This window comes from Linepithema humile, chromosome 5, assembly GCF_040581485.1.
Source record: "Linepithema humile isolate Giens D197 chromosome 5, Lhum_UNIL_v1.0, whole genome shotgun sequence".
Classification (NCBI taxonomy): domain Eukaryota; kingdom Metazoa; phylum Arthropoda; class Insecta; order Hymenoptera; family Formicidae; genus Linepithema; species Linepithema humile.
This window is the reverse complement of record NC_090132.1, coordinates 31,017,266-31,043,547: the sequence shown is the minus strand read 5'-3', so window position 1 is coordinate 31,043,547 and position 26,282 is coordinate 31,017,266. Positions and strand designations below refer to the sequence as shown.

At 40.7% G+C, this 26,282-nt stretch overlaps 1 protein-coding gene and 1 long non-coding RNA gene across 22 annotated transcripts in view; both read left to right on the top strand.

Annotated features, from left to right (window-relative positions):
• mbl (muscleblind) overlaps positions 1-26,282 on the top strand; it is a 363,403-nt gene that overhangs the window by 20,315 nt on the left and 316,806 nt on the right. The window lies entirely within an intron of this gene.
• Positions 3-26,282, top strand: part of LOC136999969 (uncharacterized) — a 35,419-nt gene continuing 9,139 nt past the window's right edge. The window contains exon 1 of the long non-coding RNA XR_010890290.1: positions 3-25,745. This is a non-coding gene — a long non-coding RNA (uncharacterized lncRNA). The remainder of the gene's footprint in view (positions 25,746-26,282) is intronic.

Here is a 26,282-nt window from a genome sequence, read left to right as displayed (position 1 = left end):
ACCGTTGCATAATCGAGTTTTCGTACTCGCGCGTAACGAGCGCGTTCGCGTGGAGCAGGATCGCCGGCCCCCGCGCACGACCGATAAACTTCATCTTCACTTATCTGACACCTTCGGAAAGCCGACGAAAGTTATCTCTAGTATTTCGATCAAGCGTGAATCGTTCTATCGCTATCGTTGCCAAAATCGTGTTGTTTATTCTTTTCAGTCGATTCCAATTCTGTTGGATAAATGAAGTTATAATGTACAATTTAATATCATTTTTCTTATTTTTATCTATAAACTATTAGTAAGCTTTGCTACTCTCTTCAGTGAAATAATAATTATTGGCAATTGCATCACACGATAACTACAGTCAATACATAAAGTTATTTATAATATTATTGCCGTCGTAATCTCGGAAAATGCGATGAAAAACGGCGGGAAATAATTCTGCTTGATACACAAAGGTGTGTAGTGCACTTTGATCTCTGTATGTCAGCAAAATATTTTAAGAGAGAGAGAGAAAAATTAGGCTAGTGGTATTAACTTTGAAAAGAGAAGTCTTTTGAAGTTGATGTTCAAGAAATTTATCGACAAACAATTGCGAATCTATGAATATTGAAGCTCATGTTTGCAGATTATTTTCTTTGACATCAGATGCATTTTAAAGACTTTTTATCGTGGCGTAGAGTTATTCCACACTCTTTCTATTTAACTGCAATCGATCTAAATGCACACACACACACACGTGTACGTACGTCGCGAGATCGTCGATCGATCTCTTACCTGCGCTTTCCGATTGCTGATCTCCCGATACAAAGCCGATAATTTGTAACGCCACGCAGCGAGATAAGGAACCGGTTGTAATTTACGGCGGGTAATAAGTCTCTTATCGCCGATCAAGCGCGCTATCGGCGCTCTCCGGGGGGGGGGGGGGGACGCTGGTTTATGGATTTTAGAATATTCCGTCTCGGGTACGCGTTCGCGAAGCAAAGCGCGATTAAATGAACGCGAGAAAGAGGGAGACAGGAGCGCGGGGGGCGCGGCCTGCCGTCTTCCGAGCGTCTCGGCAGATATTGAACTGGCGAATTGAATTCGCAGTTATTAATAGCGACAATTATTCAACGCGCGGGGAGTGAGAATACCAATCGACATGGGCGATAAATCAGACGCGTCGGGGCGGGGGCGGGGGGAGGGTGGGAGAGGGGCACTGAGTATTATGTAAAAATTGAAGGAGACTCTCTCGCATCGACGTCGACGATGCCGCCGCCGACGGTGCCGTATTGTCTGATAGCACTTATACACGCACGCTTGCGATTAGATAAAACGGAGAGAAATGTGCATATATATGACACACGTGGGGCGCGGCCATGTAATCGCGAATACATGTACTGGTGTAACGTCGATATACTCTTCCGCAATAAACTTTGTCGTTATCTTCTACGATAAACGTAGATTATATATGAAAACGAAGATTGTCAGAGATGGAACATAGTACTTTTTGCGATATAACGGCCACTCGATAAGCCTGTAGATTTCATGACTGAGAAATGACGTATCGATTGATATTGATATTACCATCGCAGGATATGTATATCTACAAATTTTACTTTAATGAAAATTTTAATACGAAAATTTGCATTAAATATTTTACGCTAGCGGAAATTGTGCGTTAAATCAACTTGTGTGTATTTCATGACTATTTAAAATCTCTCTTTAAAATTGTGAAAATCGGACTCGTTCATTTAAATATATTATATGCGCGAATTCTAATGTGAGGGTACATTGAAAGTCCCAAGTTTTTTATTAAAAAGTTTTTTTATTAATGTTAATTGTCATTAACATATTGTTCCAAAAGATAGTAGGTAAAATTAATGTTCTCAGTTATGAATTATTGAAATATTGTTTTTCGCCTGCTACCATTAGAAATATTTAAAATATTTCTATACTTTATTTATGCATTTAATATACGTATTTTAAGTTTTTAGTTTAGTAATATTTTATCTTTACGTATCTGACTCAATATCTTGTTTAAATTAACTTTTCATTAAAGTAATTTGTAATTAGATTTTTGCATAAAATTATAACTATTTGTCCGAAATTCGTCAGATGATCTAGTTCCTATTATTATTTTGTTGTTATTACTGAGAGATGTGGTATACATAGACTCGTTTTCGCGATTGCAATTGGTAATTTTTGTCTTATGCATTAATGCGCAATGCTACTCCTCGTTTTTCAGACTCGGTCGCAAACGTATATACGCATAAACGCGCGATTAGATAACAGGTGACAAAAAGATAATGTTCACGGGGAGCGGCTTACGGCATGTTATCTGAATATTCTCGAGAAGCGCTTACGGTCGATTCGTTCTTCGGTAGAGAAACATATACCCACCTACACATGTGTACTCCGTGCACAATCGTGTGCACGAGTCGCGACGAGTAGGACCGAGCCACATTTAATTCTGGAAGCTATTAATGTCGCGGGTAGTGCCTGAAAGACCGCCTTGTCCGTCGAACTTCGGTCGTTTCTTTGCCTCTCCGTTCCTCTCGCACGTTCTTCCTCAATAATGGCGCTCGTTACGTTTAATCGCTCCGAATGAATGGAGCGACGCGCGCTCGCGCATGTACGCGCCATAGCCTTTATACACGGTGGCCGGAAGGAGGTGCCAGCAGTTAGCGATACATATGCGTTATCGAGTGAATTTCGAGTAAGTCCTACCTAAGCGAAAATTTGAACACATATTATTTTATTCCCCGGATCATTGGAGAAATTTAATGGAGTTTATTGCAATTGTTGGCTTTACGTATTTAAATCTTTATGCATTATAGAAAATTGATAAATATGGTAGTGGAGTTTAAATTCGAATTCTGTAAAATTAATCCAGAAATATAGAGATTTCAGTAACGCACTTGCTTCCCTCAAAAATTAATTAATCGACGACATTTTTGTGCCTTTTAGCCTCGATATTTCTGATAAAAAAGTTTTTCAAATTTTTGATGGAGAGTAGTTTGTGTGGAAAAACTGAATTGTCCTGCATACACCACGAAAAGAGGCATGCACGCGCGCGAGTGATACTCATTTTAGGATTTGAACCCGGTGCGAAACGTTGTTAAGAATTTTCGCGGTATATAAGAAAAAGCCAGAGCTTTCGAGAGCGCCGATATTACTCCGAAGAAATATTAGCAATAAACCATTGCATTACGTACACCGGATCTCGACTGCCTGCCGGCGTTCCCGAAGTCTCCTATGGAGTCCGTCTCGTTTCTTGCGCCGTTTAGGTGCCAGAAACGCGGCTCTCCTCGCATTTCGCCGATGAAATAAAGGCTCATTTTTCGACTGGGAAATAAAGGAGAGTGGCTATCGCCATTTTCCACGTCTTATCGCTTCTCTCCCGGCGCGGATAGTATCTCCGGGCAAAAGCTAGATTAATTTCACATGGTGGGCGGAGAACACAGACATAGCTTGATTCTCGGTCGCGCGAGCGAGTCATTTGTGTGTTTGCACCGATTCGACTGCAATGTTGTATTCAATACCTCGTACTTAGTTTTTATTCGTGCCGCGGAATTCGCGCCCTTTGTCGTTTTGCCGGTACGTGCCCGATAAGAGAGAATCTATTGTTATGTTAACTAGAAGAATTACGCACTGCAAAATGGAGAAATACTGTGCTAACGGCTCTCCGTAACTTTGCACGACACAAAAACCGCTAATGATTATGAACGTAGTCTGCAAACTTCTCCATGTTTAGTGTCACGAAATGTTGGTTGTATGCTATTTTTTTAAATATTTGTGTGATGTCAAATTCTCTCTTTTTACTGCGATCCCAAGTTACTCTCACCGATGGTATTTTATTTTATTTTATGATATTACAAATTTGCACAAAATTATGAACTTATTACTTATTATTGTAGGATATGAAAAGAGCTTAAAAATAATTGATGGAAAACTAATCGGGTAAAATGGAAAAAAAATAGAAAGAAAAAGAGAAGAGAGAACAAAAAAATTGTATAATGCTATATTTAACGCAATACATTGGACGTTCAATTTTTGGAGCAACATTTACAATTTCTGATGTAATTTTGTTCATTATAAAACTAAATAGTTTTGAAATACGATTCGGGACTTTCAAGCGGGATTATTCGATACAACTCGTTGACTGTTTCCTCGTTACATAAACGGGCTTCAAATGTATTTATTCCCTACAATGTGATACATCGAACTACTGTGAAGCGCAACGTTTTGTTCACATGCGTTAAAAACGTAATTCGTGTAGCGATAAAAAGCACGACTAGTTACAGACGACAAACATTTTTTCATTGATTTGTCATTGTTACCGGCTGATTTCGCATCGCGCCGGATATAGACTTTACTTTTTTTTTTACTTTGGTAATTTTAACAGACTGACAAGTTGCATTCTAAGAGAATATTTAACGATGCTTGCTCTGTCGTCAGAGTTAGTGAGCAATGAACAGACTTATATCTATCTATATATTACATAAGCAAGATTTAAATATTTATTCTCAATATAATGTGATATATTTATCGATATTGTTACCTTGATATTTTAATTAATTAAGGAAAATTTGAACTCAAGCCAATGAAAGAATGTGTAATTAAAATTAAAATCGGAATTCTGGTATAGAGTGCGAGTGCGAATTTTACTGGATAAGCGAAGTAGGCGCGCGGTTACGACAGCGTAGGAAAAATACGAAACGAAACCGGTCGTTAAACCGTTTTTGCTCGGTCGTGGCGTTACGCGCGATGTTACGATCCTGTCTATCGTCGCGAAATTTGCACGTTCAATTCCAATTAGGCCGATTGGACAGCGCGGCGCGATATTAAAGTAGATCTCCAGTTTAATCGCCGTTTCGTTCTGCGCCCTCTATCGTCGATTTCTGCCCCGACCGACGCGCTCGTACACCGACGTCGACGTCTATATTTAAAGGAGAATATGACCGGGTTAGATGCAGCCAAGTTCTCTTCAGCGTCGCCAGTATGAAGTGCTCTACGTCGCGCGCGCGCGCGCGCGCGCGCTTTTGTCTTTTATCCCCTCGCGCCTCCTACTTTCGACTTCGATCCCCGCGAATCCGTTCGCCTCCCTTCGCACACGCTCGTAGCTCTTATTCACCCTCTGCGCGTTATCGATTCCAATTACCTTAAAACTTTCAATTAATTCGGCTGTCGAGCGTTTTACGCGCGGCAGGAACGGCCGTCGACCATTTCTCGGGCGCAGATGTCGCGGGCTTGGAGACCGACGATGCTGAAATTTAATATCGATATCGAAACTTTTACGCATAGCGGGATATCGGACACCGTGGCTTTCAAATACTGTTCAGTACCTCTTCGGCAAAAATTGTGACGTACATAAAATAATGTGATTAAAGTTTTACAAACGATACTTGGTTAAAAGTTCGATACTCTGCTAAATTCGGACATCTTTATAATCTTTACAATGGAGTCTCTCTACACTGCGATCTCATTTTCACGTCTAAAAGTCACACACGGATGCATGTTTTATCGGTTCGTCACGGCCCGTCGCCGATGGCGTTTCTTTCTTCCTGCTGCCGCTTTTAGAATCATACGCACTCGCGGCGAGCGCGATAATGCCCTGTTCTCACGCTGATAAACGACGGTCGCGCGCGCGGGCGATAATACCGTGAACGTTACGCGAGCGCATCGGCGCTCGCTCACAATCGCCTAGGAAAATTCGATGGAAATAAAACGTGGATGCAGTTTGAGAGCGCGATAAACAGGTAGCGCGGAGAGCGGTGCGATAAAATTTCTTTGTTACGCCGCTTAATAAAGCTGACCGAAATGTTAATATCGTTGCGGCAAAGCGCCGCTTGCCGTGTGCAAGTTTAATGTTTGAGCTACCAATATTTGCGCAGCGGAATATTATATCAACATTATGCGAGACTCTAATTTCGAAAGTGATATAAGTTCGCTATATTCCAAAAGCGCAGGGCAGGGCCGGCACGAGATAAATCAAACAACCAATGTTGTTCCATTTTCGGAATTAAATTGACTCGTCGGATCGTCGAAATCACGGGCCAGCGCGATCGCTAGTTCGTTTCCCAGTATTTAAATACGAAAATTAGAACACTCGAAATTCGAAACGTATCGAACATCGGTGTGATTTGCACTGAAAATTTTGTTGCGATTTTCTCGACTTTTGAAAAGTTTAATTGCCCATTATTTTATTATAACATTAATTATTATAATTATTAACAAATAAAAAATGTCTAGATTTTTATTTGATTCCATAAATTAAGGCAATAGCGGTAATAATAATAATAATAACAATAACAACAACAACAACAACAACAACAACAACAATAATAATAATAATAATAATAATAATAATAATAATAATAATAATAATAATAATAATAATAATAATAATAATAATAATAATGATAATACGATAATACGATATCGCAATTGTCATCATGAGATAAAAGGCATAAGCAAAAAGAGCGAAAAGATATTTAACAACTTTTCGCTGTACCGCAACGATTGTGCAAGTTCCGCCAAAGTCCATATAAGCTTCACAAGAAAGCAGCTGCAGCTTCCTGGGTCGGTCAACGTACAGTAACATTAGATTCTTGCGGGATTCACCGGGCAACGACAGCATCGTATTTCCGTGACGGAGAGCGAGGGAAGGGGATCAGAAAATCGCGAGAGCGCGAGAGCGAGAAGGGACCGTCGCGTTTCACACTGGTAGACACGAAAAACATAGTTAACAGCTGCTACTGCCGCCGGCGTCGGCGTCGGCGTCGGCGTCAGCGTCGCCGTCGCCGTCGTCGCGGTGGCTACGGCTGCACCTGTCGCGTCCGTTAACGCGCGACTAAAATACGGAACGCGCGACGACGAGAACGAGCGGCGTGGTGCTCGTGAGCGGAATCGTCCCTCCGACGATTACTAGATCTCTCGCACGCTCTCTCTCTCTCACTGTCTCTCTCTCTCTCTCTTTCTCTCTCTCTCTCTCTCTCTCTCTCTCTCTATCTTCGGTCTCTCCTCTTTCTTTTTCCTCTTTTCTACCGGACCACGCTCGACAGGATGTACCTGTCCGATAGGATGAGGTGTTCGGCGTTTGCTTCCCGTTTTCCGCTCGTAGAATTTTTCAATATTCTCGGCCGCGTTGTAGGAAGATTAAAATGCGGAAAGACGGGCTTCTTGTTTGTCGTCCTTTTCTTTTTTGTTCCGCAAACCAACTTATACGATGTAAAAGGTAACTTGAAAAACTCGGGATGATTAGGTTTTCTTTATGGGCAAATTGATTGCGGTTCTATCATTTTATTCCAACTATTCAACTAACAGTATGAATCTCGAAGAAAATGATGAAATATGTCGTTAACGGAAGAGGTAAATTACATTTTTGTCGATATATATAATAACTTATTTAGAATGGAAAACGTAAAAAAATGTTGGTTAGGTCTAATCTTACTTAGACACTTGAATGTAAAACTAACATTTATTCCAATAATTTATTAAACATCTTTATAACTAGGGTTTTATGCAAGTTTTTGTAAATTAAGATGGCCGGCTGTCGAAAAGCCATCTTAATTTACATCTGCTAATATATTTTATATATAACAAATATAATTATAAAAATGCAGTTTATTGAAGAATATTATTTTCATTGTTTTATTTGGAAAAAGATTTGGTATTTATCAGATTTAACCTGCTCAACGTAAGCTATTTGCTATCTACGACAAAGACACTTGTGACTTAACCGAGAAGCATATAGAGCACGCTGTAGCATTCGGGTATTTGACTTTTTGCGTGGCGCGTGACCGCTGGCATACTACGAATTTGTCACATACGCGCATCGGTGCGAAAGCCAATAGCAAGAAGTCAATTCACAAATGTAGTAAGAGTAGTGTACATTTAATGTAGTAAGTAAGTTAACGCTAAAAGAGCCAGCGCATACTTGTATATTTATCTATACGTAATGCCGTATATAGGCAAACTATTAATCAAATTTTGCTCCAAAAATACAAAAAATACATATTGATTAGCACACAATATTTTTAGAATCTTTTAAATTTATATTTTTAGCAAATAATTACATAGGTATGTGTCTATATATACACATTGCCAAGCGCGCAAGGTACAAACGAATTTTTACAAATCTAGATAATCGACTTTCATAAATTAAAAAGTATTTCACGATATTAAGGCTGCATTTTTTGAATTTAGACATTAGAATGTATCGCGTTTGTGTTGCACTCGAGTAATATGTTTGAAAAAGGGGACGCGATGAGGCGGCGCTGGAGGACATTATCAAGGGGTGACACGAAAGGGTATAGAAGGCATGGGGCCCGTATCGTTAGTTATAGAATCGATCCTGGTCGGCGACAAGCGGTAGACAGACTGGCGGGTTTACACGCCGACACCGATAGATAGATAGACGCAGGTCGCGACAGGTAAGCGGCCGGTGCAGGCAGACGGTCTGGCAGGTTCTCGCGTATTACTTCTAAACTACATGGTGCACAATTTCTGCGCTCTTTTCCAGGTATCGGCAGCGATATAGTCCGCGTTATTATTAATATGCCGTTTAGGTAAATATCACGGCATTATATGTGTGTTCGATTTTATTAAACGTGGTTATTATTTAACAATTATTGTAAATAGGAAGCCCATTTCTCGGACGATCTGTACACATATATGGCAGAATTTTATTTCTAATTTTATGTTCCGTGTATTTTTCTCCGATATACATTTCATGTTTTATATATTATATAACGCATAAAATTACAAGTAGAATTCTATTTCTGTGTTATACATCGTTTCAAATGGCTTTTAATATAAAATTAAGCGGACTTGGCAAATTACGATAATTAGATCTTTTATTGATCCTCGGACAATTTTGGGAGTTTATGAGCATTATGAATGTAGGTATGATAATAATTAAACATGATTGAGCATTATTTTTACATTGCACGATACACTGTTTCTGTGTTTATTGAGAGATATTGGTTAAATATTATCAATATTATAAAATACATATATTATTATAGACCGTTATGTAAAGCTTAAGCAAATATCATGGTGTTAATAGAATTAGGTGGATTAATTATGGTTATTGTGCGCAATTAATGTAGCTATACGTTTCAAATTTAAGCAAACAAAATGGAATCGTTAACCTGGATAAGTTAACCTGCTTTTGGAAAGTTGCCCACGTAATATCGTGAACACGATACTGTTATACAACGAACTGTTATATTTTATGAATATTTCATATAAAAGTATATAGCTACTTATTTATTGTAACATTGTTATAATATGAAGTTACGTTCAAAAGATGCGAAATTTCGGAACGTGTATTATCTCATCTGAGATAAGCGAACGGGGGAATTTTGAATCTATTCGAGTTCGATCTATACAACCGCGCATTGTTAGCCTGAAAATCGATTCGCGACACGCGGCAAGCAGACCGATGAGTTTACGTGCCGACAGACAGATGGAAAAGACAGACAGATAGACAGGTAGGCAAGCAAGCACAGGCAAGCAGGCAGGCAAGCAGGCAGGCAGGCAGGCAGGCTGGCAGGCAGGCAGGTAGGCAGGTAGGCAGGCAGGTCGACCACGACAGACGGAGCTGAGCAGGGCGAACCAGGTTTCCGTGTATTACTTCTAGCCCACAAACTACGCCTCCGCTCCTCCTTCTCGATATTACGTCTCTGATATTCCCAAGAGCTTCTCGGAATATCTTACGCGGAACCGTCTAAACGTTTGCTATTCCAACCGAGTGGAAATTCATTTAATTGCCCCGGAAGATCAAGAGCTCTCTAGACCATCCCCTACCTGCTCAATCTTTGCCATCTCTTTTTTCTCTCCGGTCTCGTCTCTGTGCCAGCGCCGTCTTCGCGCGTGCAATCAAACGGAGGACTACTGCCGAACGTCGCCGAATCGCTGTCTCCAAAAGACGCTGGCGTATCGGCGAGATTTGACTATACGTACGCTAAGGAAACGCAGTTTAGAAGATAATTCAAATTTTCTATATAATATGCTTTAATTTTTAAATACTTTTAGAAAAACGTGACACAAGTTGTTTTTACTTGTATATATAGCAGAGTAACTTTGCTTCATTTACAAAGTCAATATCCCGTGTAATGATCATAGTTTTAGACGTACGGGCCTTAAAATAAAAGATTTTATTTTAAGGTATTTATACGAGAATACCAAAAACATTACATACTCTTATTCATTTGTTTTTTATTTGATAATTAAAGTTGACAATTAAACAATTTTTAATTAAAGTAATTTTAGGAGCGATATCTTACTAGAATTCTGATATTACTCAAATTTTAAATTGATCGAGAAATTCAAGAGCTTTGTAGGAATCGAACACGATCGAACCGCGGACAAGCGGATAGCCGCCAGCAAACATATGATCGCTCGTTATCGGTTCGCTCCGGTTCGTAACCAGATGACTCGATCTGGGTGGATGGATTCTATCAGACATCGCAGGCAGAGTCTCTTGAAATTCCTCGCAGGTTAGGCTTGTGGCTGAAACAGCGAGAGAGAGAGAGAGAGAGAGAGAGAGAGAGAGAGAGAGAGAGAGAGAGAGAGAGAGAGAGAGAGAGAGAGAGCTGCATGTATTTGCTCGCGTGTGCATGGAAACTGCCGAAAAACCGTACAGGTGCGACGCTACCTAGGCCGTCGTCCATCGCTTTCACATAATTTACGGCCGGACGGCATTAGCCGCAATGCTTGTTCCTGTAATAGAACGGTCGGAACGGGTGGTTGTATTCGGAGTGGAATGGTTGAAATCAGACGGAGAAGAGGATATACAGGGGGTTAGAGAGCGTGCAGGGACGTGCAGGCCCCGTGCAGTTTCATGCGTGTCGTGGGGAATCCGAACGGGGGGTTCAAGAGACGGCTAAAGGGCGGCAGGGGACCGTGGAGGACACGGGGGCGGGTCGGGGCGCTGGGGGACGACGATGGGAGGCGCGCGGATGGCATTCTGCGGTCAGTTCAGTATGTGCCTATATGCCGTCATGTGTTATCGATTCCCCCCGGAAGCCTGCTGCCTCATGCCGCACAGTATAGTTACCCTCTATTTCGAGCTATGCGAGATAAACCCACCGTCGCGTGTGCGAGTCCGTTTCTTTTCTCTGTATTTTACTGCTTTCTTCTGCTCTCTCGCTCACTTCTTACTTCCCTATTATAGCGCTCTGCAAGTTTAAATGCTCTACTCTATCCGGTTCAGTTAAACAGTTTTACGGTTTTAAGATACAATACAATACGTTGATTTCTCTCACTTTAAAGAAGATCTTACGTCAAGTCGAAAATATTGACGAAGCGGGAGGCAGAATATGAGATGATTTTACATCATTTTTTAGATAGATGTGACTACATGATGTTAGATGTTTCGTCATGCATATTTTAGTTTGATTTATGAAATATCACTGTTTCGATATTCTAGCTTCTAAATCGTCATTAGCATGGTAAATCTCGTTCGACTCGGGATGTTGTCTTGTTAAATAATGCTCAAACTCGGGCTATCGAGATTTCTCGGAACTTTACGGTATAATTCAACTATCGAGCTTAGTCGTAAACGACTGCAAATCTTTTTCCCTCTCCAGCTTTAAGTGTTGTCTCTTCGAGTCGAGACGCCCGTCCATCTGGTCCACCTGAGCAACTTCAAAATATATCGTTTTCTGCTCCGTGCGCAGCGTGGCTTCAGTTTCCGGAGCTATCGAGACTTTCTAATAGCATCGTTTCTTCTCTAAATCGAACTTTACATTACGGTTGCGTGTACAGTAATAGAGTAATTTCGATAGTTACGATTGATACGGAGTTTCGTCTGCGCAGCATAATTCAACTTTCTTTTATTATTAAAAATCTCCAAGGTCTCTAGCGTCGCTTTTTTTTAAGGAATAATAATAATTATTATTATTTTTAAAATATGTGATAATTTGTATTTAGTCATCTAATTTTTTATAATTTAATATTGATTGCAATTATTATTCTGTACACAAATAAGTCGATATGACATACTTTGATATATCTCTCAAATTAGCAATTAGATATGTAAAGAGATTAACGTAATAGTTATTTGTAAGGACTGTTGTTCAAGGGCGCGAATCAGTAAAGTTAAAGATTTTTCATCAATCACACGACACACACACACACACACACACACACGCGCGCGCGCGCGCGCACACACTCACACACTCTCTCTCTCTTTCTCTCTCTCTCTCTCTCTCTCTCTCTCTCTCTCTCTCGAACGATATGTGATCTATTATTTTTTCAATCGTTACTCGATCGAGATAGACTATTATATTATCACCGCTGTATCGTGTGTTACCGTCCTGCTGACCGTTGTTATTCCACATATTCCCGCTATATCCCATCCCATTCCGCGTATTATCCCATATTCCATTGGTCTTGACCGCGACGGCGTATCAAATGTACGCGGATATCGAATGCCTCCATATATGGCGACACTCGGTTAGGGACTCGAGGTTTACGCAACGAAAAGTTTATTTATCGATCTCGGTTGCGCGACACGCGAAGAAGCTCATTTCGTCTCCTTCTGCCTGAGAATAATATTGTGAGTCAGCCTGAGAGTCTCTATACTAGCACGACCGCGTAATATGGGAAGTGGTTCTCCTCGAAGAATTACGTATTAACTTCGATGGAGAAGTGGCGAGAAAGAGATAGATAGTGCGCAAATGGAGCGATAGAGAGAGAGAGAGAGAGAGAGAGAGAGAGAGAGGGGGGGGGGGAAAGAAGAAGAGAGATAGATAAAGGAAAGGCCGATAACGGATCACGCACAGTGCGCACGCACGCTACGACCTGGAAGCCCCGATCGTACCGGGCGATATATCGGTCTAATTGATAAATTGTGATGCCCCATTAAGGTAAGAGTTCTCCGTCAGATTGTACGCATATGTGTCGCCTCTTTTTGTCGAGTGCGTGCGTGCACGCGTGTGTGTTTTAGGCGCGTTACGTCTAGTGCTTTAGGCGCGCAGTTTACATGACTCGCGCTTACGCATTGCGTGACTCGGGCACACCTCGCCGCTGTGGGTCGTCTATTTTTCAATAGAACGGGCTAGTTAAGTACAGTTAAACATTTTACTCTTCCAATTTTTCGGTTTTTTTGCTTTTCTTCTTGCGATATTTTCTCGCTCTATTTCATATTTGTCTGATTTCTGACTACGTTTGAACGAAAAAGTAATTGAAACAAGAAAATAATAAGCAATGTTATTGATCCTATGTCACTGACATTATATATTTCTTTTATCTAATGTTAATAAATATTAAGATTTATTGCATACCTTCTGTTTTTTTACTTGCTTTTTCACTCTACGTTACAACACAGTTAGGCAAATGTAAAATAGTGGAAAGTCACAGCGCAAGAGGGAAAATATGAAAAAAAAGAGAAAGTTAGAAAAAAAATACGAAAGTTCGATTGCGAAACTCATCGACGCGTCGTTGACAATGTTTTTTCGCGCGACGTAGCTTATTGAAAGTATTATTATATAATTCGACACGCAACGAAATGCATGTAGTCGTACAACTACACGAAGAAAATTTTATATCAAAAATTGCTATGATACGGCAATAGCCGCGGACCATAAAAGGAATTATAAGTTTAAATATTATGATTATTATATGAGAAACATAGTAAACATTTTTCTAATTCCTTCATGGTCTGCGGTTACTGCCGTGCACAGTAATTTTTGATGTAAAATTTTCTCCCAGGTGGTGGATGAACCTGATTTCGAGACTTTTAATTTTTACAATATAATGCATGGTTCAAATGATTTGACACATGTTATTATTGTTTAGAGTATAGTATCGTAAGCTACGTTTATGGAATGATAATTTTATCTCTTATGAGTATAGAGAGTAATAAATATCAAATAATATCGCAGTATTGCACAACAGTAATGAATGAATAAAAAATATATGTTGCGTCTTTAAATTGGAACGTTATTTTTATTATTTCACTGATCTTTTATCGTTTAATTTGAAAAACTTTTTGCCGTTCTTTTATCGTTGAAATTCGTTGCGTGTCACGTTTTAACGGGATGTATTCGTCTAAATAGAATTTCAAAGTAGGTCGAGAACGCGCGGTCGTCCCATCGTTGGATTTAAAACGATTTTCGTCTCTGACATTTTCGCCGATGCGGGAAACTGATGATAATCAACGACTACGCTCTAAAAAGTTGTCCTTGCGCAAAGCGCTCTGATCCTACAATGAGGTTGTGCACGCTCACTCGTGCAGAGCGCAGAACGCCGAGAGCGTTTTTAATGATGCAGCAGCGGTTTTTCGTTCGTATCGCATTTTTCCTAACTTTCTGCTTTTCAATTTCTCGCCGCGATTTTTGCGGCTGTACATGTTACGTATTATATGCGATTTTCGCGTTACGGTATTGAGTAAAAAATGAGAATGGTAAAACTGCATTTATCATTAGATATTTTAATTTCATCTTAAACATAAATTGAAATGAAAATTGATAAAATAAATTCGAAACACAACAAAATAAAAACAAATTGAAAGTTGGTAGCCAAAAGTTAAGAACTGAATGTTATGAGTTGAGAAGCGAAAATGAATAATTAGACCAATGCAAATTTTGGTATATCAAACAATTTTGTCATTTCTTCGAAAGCACGAGTATAAGCTGGATTCTCGCAAAGCTGTTACTACCACTTGCTCGAAAAAGAGAGGGAGAACCGAGGCCGTACGTAGTGCAGTTTAATAATAGCATCGCCACGTCTGTCTTCATCGTCGTCTTTCTTCGTCGTGGTAGGAAATACTCGCCATATTTTCCGCGTGTGGTCCTCACGTAGTTACATCATTTGACGCTAAAATGGTCTTGAGATGATGCTTGAGTACAAAAACGTGTTGCCACTAAAAAGTTTGCTATATATAGGTCGTGTTTCTTGTGAGACAAATTCTCTTATAGCGCATCGTTCTGCCGGAGCAGCTTCGGTATGTAAACATCGAGACCGTATTAAAACCAGAAGAGTGAGAGAGCGAGCGAGTGAGATGGGAAACGTTTCCTCTACATTTCGCTGGAAATGTTGCGCGAAAACGCGAGAGAGATCGGCGTGAGATGGGAGGGAGAGTAGAGAAAGAGTAGAGAAGAGTGACTGATATTACCGCGACGATACCTCATGTTGGAACTTGAAACGAACGCGCATAGTGCAAACAGCATGCCAAACTTTTGATAAAAAGTTTTCGCGATACTTGGTTGGTTGAGCGCAAGCGGCGTATTGAGATATTAGATCGGGAAAACTTTACTTCGAGTCGCAGCCGATTGGTCGGCAGGTGAGCTGAATGCACATCGCTACGAATACAACATACGTAATTGTTCGCGAGATAGATCACATTAGTCAGTTTCTTTAAAAGGGCTGTGGCTATGATCCCAGCTAGTTTACGACTCTTATCGAAAGTTGAGTTTTTTTTGTCTTATTTATTGCGTCGTTCGCATTTAATCTCATGGATGAGTACACATTATTGTTTTGAACAAACGAGCCGTCTTGTACTCGCTACAAGCCGAACCAAGAGAGTCAGAGACGACTGGACGGAGAATACGGTAGATATTTTCTCCGTAGTAGGTCCTTTTTACGCAATTTTTTTATCAAGACAAATTAATATCGATAAATGTTGAAATGTTAAAAGGGTGTATTATATTATTTTAGTTAATGTCAAAATTTCACGCCATGAGTGATTTAGAATTTTATTATCAGAATTCCCGAGCGTTCCATACCTATAGATGCGATCTAAATCCGTGTGCTCGACTTAAAGTGTTACACTTTGATATACTTTGCTCACTAGTGTTTTATTCGCACGTCGTAACGGAAGCCGCGATGAAGTATAGAAGATTGTATGAATACCGGGAGTTCCACGATAAAAATGGTGGAAATTACGAACTGCGTATTGTTAGCGCGGCAAATAATTATAGCCGCGGCCCGACATTCACGTAGCTGAATGCAACGTGGATACTTGAAAGTCCATGGGGAGGAAAAGTAAAGTTAGATGCGCACGAAAAGTCGTTAAATTTAATTGCAGCCATCTGACGAGCGACGATGAGACCGCCAGACACCTGTGTGCTTTTATTCTTTTTCTTTCGTACATTTATCCACGTGTCGTAGAAAATGCAAGCCAGTACCGCGAGTCAAACTTGGCTGATGATAATTTTATCAATGTGTATTAACTCGGATGAAGACTAACGAAAGATGCAGAATTTGCTAATAATCGGTCAATTATTGTACTTTTTAGAAAAGTAGGAATCGATGAGAAACTTTAACAGTGCATTTTACTCGATCATATTTTAATCTTTATGTTCTACGATGCGTTGACAATTTCGGCTTCGACAAAAAGATACGACTGAAAATACTGAAGCTGCTTTTCACATGTAATTCTGCAGTTGCATTACGCTTTATACAAATTTTTTATTGCTTCGCCTCTAATAATTTACGCGCACGCGCGTTGCGAAGTTCTATTCAGGCTAAGGGACAATATTTTACGAATTAGTGTTACCCGCCCTTGTTGGCGGTGCGCAAGCTTGCGCGTTCGTCGCACTCGATAAAGCACGAAGTGGAGAATAATTCACTGCCTTATCGGTGCGAAATCGCCGAATCGTGCGGGGGCTCTCTCGCGTGCGCGCGTATAACGCGTCGCGAATTTCCCGTTGAATGCCGGGTAGAAGAGAGTCGGGTATTCATGGCGGACATGCACTCGAGAGCGAAGCAGGAAGCGCGAAAAACTCGTTGGTGATTTTCGAGCATTTTATTTTCGCTCTCGTCCTTTCCCCTCGTTTCCTTCCTTCTCTTTATCCCCGCACGAGTGACGCACGGCGCGAGATACTGGATTAACAATGCATTAATTACGTTTCGCGGCACGACCAACGTGGCGGCGGGGTCTGAATTTCCGAATTATACGCCATGGCAGATTACTCGGATAAAATTCAGCCGTATGCGGGAATTTGCATACCGTAATGATGGAATACCGCGGGACGTTATTCACCCCCGTCTCTTCCGTCCTTCAGAATGCTCACTATGCGGTAGTCGTCATACAAGCGAGTGAGACAGAGAGGAAAGGAGGATAAGAGAATTTAGTCTTAATAATTTTTAAATTGTGTGTATAATTAATCCTTTTTGAACTAGCGCGCTAATGACACGATATTGACATGTTATTGAATTTGAGAAATCTCGGAATATACATTCATTAATGTAATGCAGCAATCGATATCGTAAAATACTTGATTTGATTTGATTTGCGGATTTGGCTTGCGTGAATTTGAATATTTTAATATCTATTATAGCGATAATTATGCTTAATCAAATTTTCCTTTTTCACCAATCATACTCAGTTTCTCCACTCAATTGATTTTAAATGTCGTTCAAACGTGTTGAAATATGTGATGCTATCTTACATTTGTCTATAATTATTTGTATTTTTCTTTGAAAGTATTCCAGATATTTTCTTTACCAAGTTTTTCGTCTAAATTACACGCATATTATATAATCAAGCGTTAAAATGCGTTTGCTTTATTTGTATCGATAAAACTTTTTCTAAATACGTTCTTATTTAGTGTTTTTAACAATTGCCATATCTCTACTCGTGTTAAGTCGTAAAATGTAATAACACTTCACCAATATTTATATTCGCGGATTATTGTCTTCTCGACTTCAGTTTGATGATAAAGGGTGGAGGGAAGAAAAAAAGAGATCGTATAGCAAAGACTGATATAGATAAAAAGGATTGCGAGAGATCGGAGGGGGGGGGGGAGGGGGGAGAAAGAGAGAGAAAGAGAGAAAGAAAGAAAGAAAGTTCTATCTCGCAGATTAATGCATCCCGCAAGGCCACGTTGTCTTGAATTGCTCCGGAGATAACTCGCGGCCACGTTGGCGTCTAGGTTTGTCGAGATGCAAATACGACGACGAGGGAAATGGCGCGGAATTAAAATCGTCGGAGAACTCGCATGAGAAAGTATTTCAGATGGAGATAGGAGGTCGGAGAATCCTATATCGGGATTTTTCCACGGTCAACGCAAACAGTAGGGAGAGGGAGCAGTATTTTTGGGATTATTGTGTTCTCCGATGCGGCGGCGTTGTGCAAAGACAGCGACAGGACGACCGGAATGCAGACGGCCGGAGCAAAGCAACCGGAGCCGAGCATTTGCAATAGTACGAGCAAAGAGAATCGATATCGCCGCGGAAGAAGGAACGTCCGTCGCGTCGGTTTCAGGAAAAAAGAGAACAGTTATAAGGGCTGAAGGGACGAGAGAAAGTCGGCATCTTTTGTAGAAGGCGGGATGCTGGAATATGCATGCGCCTCGGCCGAATTCTAACGATGATCGTGATAATATTATAGTTTCCCTCTTTGAACCCGTTAACCCGTGCTTAAATCGCCTGATTGCGGTTGAAAAATGCGCGAGAGAGGGCGGGGAGGGATACGGATAGTATCATCTTCCTCGCGATATCTCGGGTTATTTAATTCCTCAAGGCTACGTTGGCTCGACAATTCGCCGAGATAACTAGGAACTTGGTTTGGCTGGCTGGTTGTAAGACGACACAACGAGAAAATGAGAAGAATTGATATAAGGAAAATTGATGGGGCTTGATGCTGATCATGAACGGCAAGGTAAGAAATTGAGAATACGATTGGTACGAACTGGCACAAGAAAACGCGAAAATCTGGCTACCAGACAGAGGGAGCGGAGGGAAAGAGAGAAAACTTTTGGTAGATAGTTCTAGTTTGAAATACCGGGTTTAGTACGATTCAAAGGCAAGATGACGCAAAGGTTCAGAGAGAGAGAGAGAGAGAAAAGGGGGGGGGGAACTCGGAGGAAGAGAATGGAGAATCGATATCACGAAGGGATATTCGGCGATTTCGTCGCATGATTTCACCTGCACTTTGGCGTATGAGAAGATGAAATTGTTAATGAAGTTCGAGATAGGACCGAAAAAAGAAATAACCTGGATATATAAAATCGATATTGTATGTTATATAAATTTTGTTATTTGAAACGTTTTGTCATTGAAAAACATTTATTTTCATCATTTTTTAAATTAAATTTAAAATTTTGAATTTAAATTTAGTTGCGTAATTATAAGATATTTTTATAAATATAAATTTTTTAATATATTTGGAATCGAGTAAGTATAGCAAATTTCGTGAGTCTATTTAAAAAATACTCGAAGCGCACAAAAATGAAAACGTTTGTCAAATGGTGATTTTAAAGAAGACAGATTGAGAGATGGGGGAAAAATAAAACATAAAGAGTCAACAGATGTGTTTAAAGAAATCGCTCTTCATATGAGAGGAGAGATACTGCTCTCGTGTATACAAGTACGCGAAGAAGAGATAAAAACGTTTCGGTATCGTTGTATCTCTCTCGCAGAAATTTGTCGATTTAAATTCGTTTTGAGCTCGTTGAATTTCACAAAATTATAGTGGAAGGCGGTTCGGGACGGAAGTCGCGTAGATGAGAACGTGGAATTATAAAAGCACCTAATAGACCGATACTTGACGCGGTCGGAAAAGGGAAACCAAAAGGGGCAGGCCACGAGGCACAGAATGAAGACACGAAGAATCAAAGTGAAAGAATGTAGCCTGAGGAGTTATTATATCGCATATAAGAGCTCATCGGCTAAGGTTTACTTTACGATATCACGGGTCAGCGAAGACGAAGAGGCGATCTATCGCGATGCAAAGACGACGGCGACGATGACGACGACGTCGAGGCAAAGGAAGATACGAGAAACTCGAAGGGAGAAAAGCGGTCGTGTAGGCAAGAGAATCGATATTAGTGGGGAACTGCTTCGAGGAAGGTCTATGAACACGATTCTCGTTTATAATGAGAGACAGGCGGATTGGCTGAGGGGAAGAGGAGGAAGAACTCGGCACGATAACGGGAGAAAGATAGACAACCAGGCCGTTTGAGAAGGGCATGAAAAAAGGGAGATGAGCAACAGCCGCGCGCTGCTCTTTTGTTTTCCGGGACAAGAGGGTGGCTTCGTTCCGTCGGAGTCGTCGCACGATGGCAACGGACAGTCAGCCAGCCAGCCAGCCAGCCAGCCAGCCAGCCAGCAAGCACGGTCGCGCAGCACTTTTCCTCGGACGTGAGAAAGAAGACTACGTCGATTAAAGCTTCTTCCATTAGGACCGTCCAACCGCGATCTCTCATTTGCGACGTCTACTTCGTTTGGCTGATTTCTTGCGAGGGAGGAAATGTCTCGTGTCGCGAGCAGTTGCTCTCTCGAGAGCGGAGTTCTCTTTCTGTCACGGTCGCGAAGTAAGCCGCATCTTCGTATTATTTCGCTCGCGGCTGTAGTCGCAACTTTCATGTTAATGCACCGTTTTCCGCTTACTTTCGTTATCTCTCGCCTCTCGTAGTTCCGAGTGGCCTCTCATAACTTGTGTACTTTTACCGCGCGAGTGCGACGGATATCTCTTAACGAAGATTGTAGAATGTTCTCATCCACGGTTTTGACGCTTTTCGGCGGGTCGCGTGAAATTACGAGCTACCTCACTAGTCATTGATCCATTTCAACAGGAGTTGGATGGACCGGTCATGTTGACCGGTTAATATATTCTGTCGGATGATGTATTATAACTATTGCGATCATATTGCGCGCATTGTTACCAACGCGGCGCAACTATGTCTCTGCGTATTTATCGTATAAGTTACGCTTTCGTTAATTCGGTTTCATCGGAAATTCTCCCTCGTTCTCATGCGATTAATATCCCGCGCTATTGACGCATTGTGAACATTAGCACTATTGGTCTACATGTGTAACTATCGCCCTTGTATACAATGAATAATTAACCAAGCATGAGTTGCTTGTATTTTGCATGAAATGTTTTCAAAGAATTTTTTCGAGTCATTTTTTATTATTATTTGTAAGGTGTTTAGATTTGTAAGAGTGGTATTTGTAAGGATTTGATACACAAAAATTGTGTATTTTGAAATGAAAAGAAAAACACAAAGGACGATCAAGAGAATTGCGTCTTGTTTATTAATAGTTAAAAGACGTTGTGATTTAGAAGTTTAAAGAATCGAGAATCGAATGTTTATACTTGAAAACTAAAAGTGAAAATCGAAAGTCTACCAACGAACTTACGTATGAAATTATTGCATTTAAATAAGAGAGACTGGTCGATCAGTGCTCGGGCCGGAAATTATGTTTCGGACGAATCCCCGCGTTTAGCGTATCGCGTGCAGTTTCCGAATTAATTAAACTAGACCGTTCGCATCGAGGAGAAATCAGCGTGTCGGCGGTACGAATGCCCGCGTCTGTAGTTGTACGTTTTGCAAATGAGACGACGGTTGCGAGTCTGGCGAGGAGGAGGCGATACCTTTTTATTGTCGGGAACAAAAAGACGCGGCCGCGGAAGCCGACAAAATGTCCGCCATTGTCCGATCCGGTACACGGGTATGCAGCTACACTTATACGCGCACCTAGCTGGGCATAATGAGAGCATTGTTCCCTGAAACTATAGTCACATTGTTGTCACTCTTTCCTCTCGCGCTCTTCCTCGTTGCCGTCTTCCTTGCTGGATGGTTTCAATGCCGTCTTTAGCTGTAGCTCCATTCTTTTCACGCTATAGACCACTCGATGTCTCTTAACGCGCTGTGTCCGGCTGTCTCTTGATAGCGGGGCGATTAGCTTCGGAGATTATTTCTCGTTACTTTGATAGAAATGTATTCTTAGTGAATTTAATTGAGATATGAGCAACATTTGAAACCAACACTTCTCGTTTCTCTCTCATCACTGTTCACTCAAGTTTACTAATTATCCGGTTTATTAACGAATATAATAGACTATATTGTTAGTGTTTTCCTTGCATTATGAGTACTTGATATCGATTTTAGCTTTCTCCCTTCAATTTTATTAATTATTTTTGTTTTAATATTTATCCTTGCTTTGTGCATTTTTTAATGAAAAGCACAAAGCATGTTTATCGAAAGTGAAAAGCACTGTGGACTGGACAGATGAATGTATGCAAGCATTTTTTAGCACGTCTGCAATCTTTCTTCTTTATTTTTTCGCCTCTGTCGTTTACATACGCGATAAACGTGAAACGTAGGCGGAGATAGAGTCTAATAAAAAGTGCTGAAAGTGCAAAGGATCCCGAGAGGGATTGAGTCTCGACACTGGAAAGAAAATACGAAACGGCCAGCCAAAATTCGCGCAAATGAAACAATATTGCGCCAGCCGGTCCGCGAACCGACTCCTTCTGGATTTTTCACGGTACCATTTCCCGGGTTAAGGGAAAGCTTTCTGACACTTCACAAATCATTTAATCCGGTGAAGGGAGAACACACCGGATTCGGATTCCCCCTACGTTTCCATTTCTTCCATTCTCCTTTGATATTCCTGACAATTGAAATTAGAGCTTATTCAAGATTGCGAGAAAAGATTGCGGTGGAAGGACAAAGAAATTTAGGAGAATCTCTCAGGGAATACAATCAGCGGCACGGTCGGTTCGCGTGCGCGCGCGCGCAGATGAAACGCTATTGCTCTCCTCGGTCCTCGAATTCAAGCGCCGTATCTCTCGAAGCGGGATCCACTTTTGGACGGTAGGCGAAGACCATGCATATCTCTCGCGAAATTGCGATGGAAGACACGATAGTACGTACGCGCGGGAAATGCCCCGGCTGCGGCTAGTTTCAGCTAGACGCACATACAATCAATAGCATTACTCTCTGCCTCCATTATACCGCCAGGTACTACGAGCTACAATAGTGGATCATTAGGAATAGCAGCGGATAACACCGTAGCAAGATCAATTCTCCTACGAGGTTATTAGCCAGTCCGCGCTGAATAGATTGGTCCTGTTGTAACGGCATCAAGATGTATTTTCGTCCTAATCACGCAATTATAACGTTGCTCAAGTGCAAGCTGCTAATCGCTATTTCCACAGACGCATTATTGCATCGCACGCGGCAGATTCTATAATGATGTTCTTCCTAAAATGAGATCTCAACTCTAAACGTATATTTTTTCTTGACTCTTGAGAAAATCAAGTGTGTCTTTTATTATGTTGAAGCAATACTTTGTTCCAGGAATATTATATTTTTTGGTTCTGTATAAAAAAATTTGTTTTGTCTATTCAAACATTCACAACGTTGCTCTATCCTCTCTAAAGCATAAATCGAACGATCAATTGGAATTTGCGTGCGATTTCTAAAAGTTTGCGTGATACGATTCAGATTGCAACCAATTGTAATATAATGCGGATTTTTTGTTTGTATTCCATACTATATCGAACTGCATTCCAATCCACGATTGCAATCTATCGTTCGATTCGGACATGAGGATTAATAGGTGTACATTCGTAAGATTGTTATTTCAGATTCTGAATAACTAGTAAATAACGTTCGCTTCAACCTCGCCGCTGATTTGAATCGCGGCGTTTTTAACAGCGCGCAAAGACGAGCGATATAAAATTCTTCGTCGTGATTTAACGTTCAATCTCCTTAACGTGGTTGAGGTCAGTCGCCAGTCATTTGTCTGGCGGCAAGAGCACTCTCGCTCAGGAGAGGGCCTTCTCCTACCTCCGTTCCCGGCGCGCACACGCGTCCATCTAAATTAGCCTCTTCAATCACAGTACAATGGTTACACACTGAGAGCAGCTTTTCAGAGTCAGCCGGCACACGGTGGATTGGTACAGGTTTCCTATTGGCTGTTTACTATCGGCCGTGCTGTGAACACCACGCAACTGTCCCGAACTGGCAAACGGCCAGTCGAGATGCCCCTATGATGTCGTCGTTGCCGAGCCTCCTTGATCGCTCATTGCGAAGATCGCGCCGTCTTTCGCGGGGTGCATTTGGAGTTCGTTAGGAAGAAGAGGGATCAAACGAGGCGAGTCGCTCGTTACGGCCTCGTAAGTCATGCGCAGCATCCGCTTATCGTGCCCGCGTCAGTCGTGCGATGATGCTGTTGCGTTCTTCGTTTGTCTCTGAGACGTGCGTGTGAGTTTGCATCTATATGTGTATCTGTAGTTGAAGTTATCGCTACACTAAATTCCCTGATGATAAAGAAGCGATGTTGTAGGCTATGGCTATAGGCATTCCACACATGTAGATAGATGTACGTAGATAGGGATTCGTTAAGAATCACTTGTTCCATATTCCTAAGATAGATCATGATGACAATACTACGTGTATAGGTATCTACTTGAGTAGAAGTAATACGACAAATCAAATTTTGAACCATGCTGAACGATTTCTTTGAAAGGATTGCAAGATATGCGAAACGGTGGAATTGCAGGCAATATTAATAGTTTTTATTATATGAATATGTCAGTTTCTGAAATGATGATTGTACTTGGTAACTGAAAGAATAAAATGCATATTAATCGTTTAAAAACCTCTTTGAACCGAACCTCTGCTGTGGAAGCATATCCATATTGGATTTATGTATGATCGTAGTAAGTGTCGGTATTGCTGTCTCGATTAACTAAACACTTGGTAAAAGCTCAAGTTTCATAAGGTACTTTTCAACGTTCTCCGGATCCTTTACGAGATTATTATCGATATAGGATATCGTATAATACAAGCGACATTTAACCAAGTCAATACTTAAATTTTACGATTTGTAAAAGTCAAATCATTCGCTCATGATCTATACGAGATTGAAGATACTGCGAAGCTATCTTGCGCGTAAAGTACGTTGAAAAAATTTTGTAGAAAGTATGTATATACTGCCAGTAATGCGCGATATTTCTCGGTAAGCAGTAAATCGGAGTATCTCGAAAGTACGTATTCTCGGGGATGCTCTTTTAGAAAGTCTAACGAGGATATAAAGTTATAATAGCATACCGTGCAGCTTAACTTGCAATCATTAAACAAACCAACTCAAAAGATATTCGTCCGGTCTTTCTCAAAGCATCCGCGAAGAATTTGCAGCTGCATCAGCTACAACAATAGAATGTATTACCTAAACTTATCGCTTTGGAGTAATGTCGCGATAGTTTCCTTTGCTTCATCGTCCGTAAATATAATACATATTCTTTTTAGTTTTGCGATTTTTGCTTTTATCTCACTCAGTTTACTTTATATCATCTATTAGTTGTTATTTTTACTTCCTATAAATTACTGTACTCGGCAATTTACAATATACATTCTTATCATTTGTACTCTTAAGATTTGTATTCTTCATTTTTTCTTTCTTTTAAGCCGAATAAGAAAGCTTTTTGCTTTGTGTAGATAATGTTAGAGAGACGTGCAAGGGACATTCGTGCGAATCGAGAATTAGCAGTATCGCGTATCGTAAAGCTCCTCTTATTGCCTCGTTCATTTTCACGAAACACTGGCGTATAAGTCACCGCATACCAACAACCCTCAACCATTTCTGGATGAAATGTCTCTTGTGAATTGCACATTTGCAGAAAGCACGATGTTGACGCGATAACCTAAGCTGTATCAAACACCGATATTATCCGCGCGTGAGCGTGTTCGTAATTCGTCGATAAAAAGAGTTGAAAAAAGTCGTGGAAGAACGCATAGGAGAACGCAGATGTATGGCTGGCGAAATCTCACGGCAATCCGCTTCGGACGCGGCCACCCACGCACGGTCTCTACGGGAAACTTTTCGGACGCGCGTAAACCGCCCGATCGGATTAAAATAGATGCCGGCCGGCCGTGTATTTAGAGCGGCTAGAGTTTCTCCAGGCCGAGCGAAGATAGATGCGGGCTAGCTCACTATTACCGTTACTATTAATGCTAGCTACGCCGCGACACAACGGCAGCAGCGTCGTGTAGCAGCAACCGTTCTCCATTCTGCAAGTACGTAGAATATTGCACAAAAGTGTTTTATAAAGTTTATATAATAATAAGGTGCACCATATTTTTCATTAACTTTTGAAATTATCTTGTTTGCTAGAATTTTCAACAAAGTCTAATTCTAGTGTTATTTATATTAGAAATATGTATAATATAATATTTTGCTGAATATTGCGCGACTGACTCAAGGAGGCAAATAGATGCAGAGATTTTATTTTATTTTCAATTTTAAAAGTACTATGTCGTAATAATTTTAAATGCTCTACGTCGTAATAAAATTTTGATTTAATTATGAATATGCAGTTATATTACGAAAATATAATCTTGAAAATTGAAAAATTGTAAAAGAAGCGTCCAGTTAAAATTTTATTTGATGAAAATCTATAAATGACGTCCTAGAAGAAGCTTTTCAACTGTAATGTTTTCCACCTATTGCCTGTTCCATCTATTGTGAATATTATCAAGGGAAACCAAGTTATTCGAACTATGCAAAATTGCGCTACTCACACGGTGCTTCGTCAAAATTAATTAATCTTTACC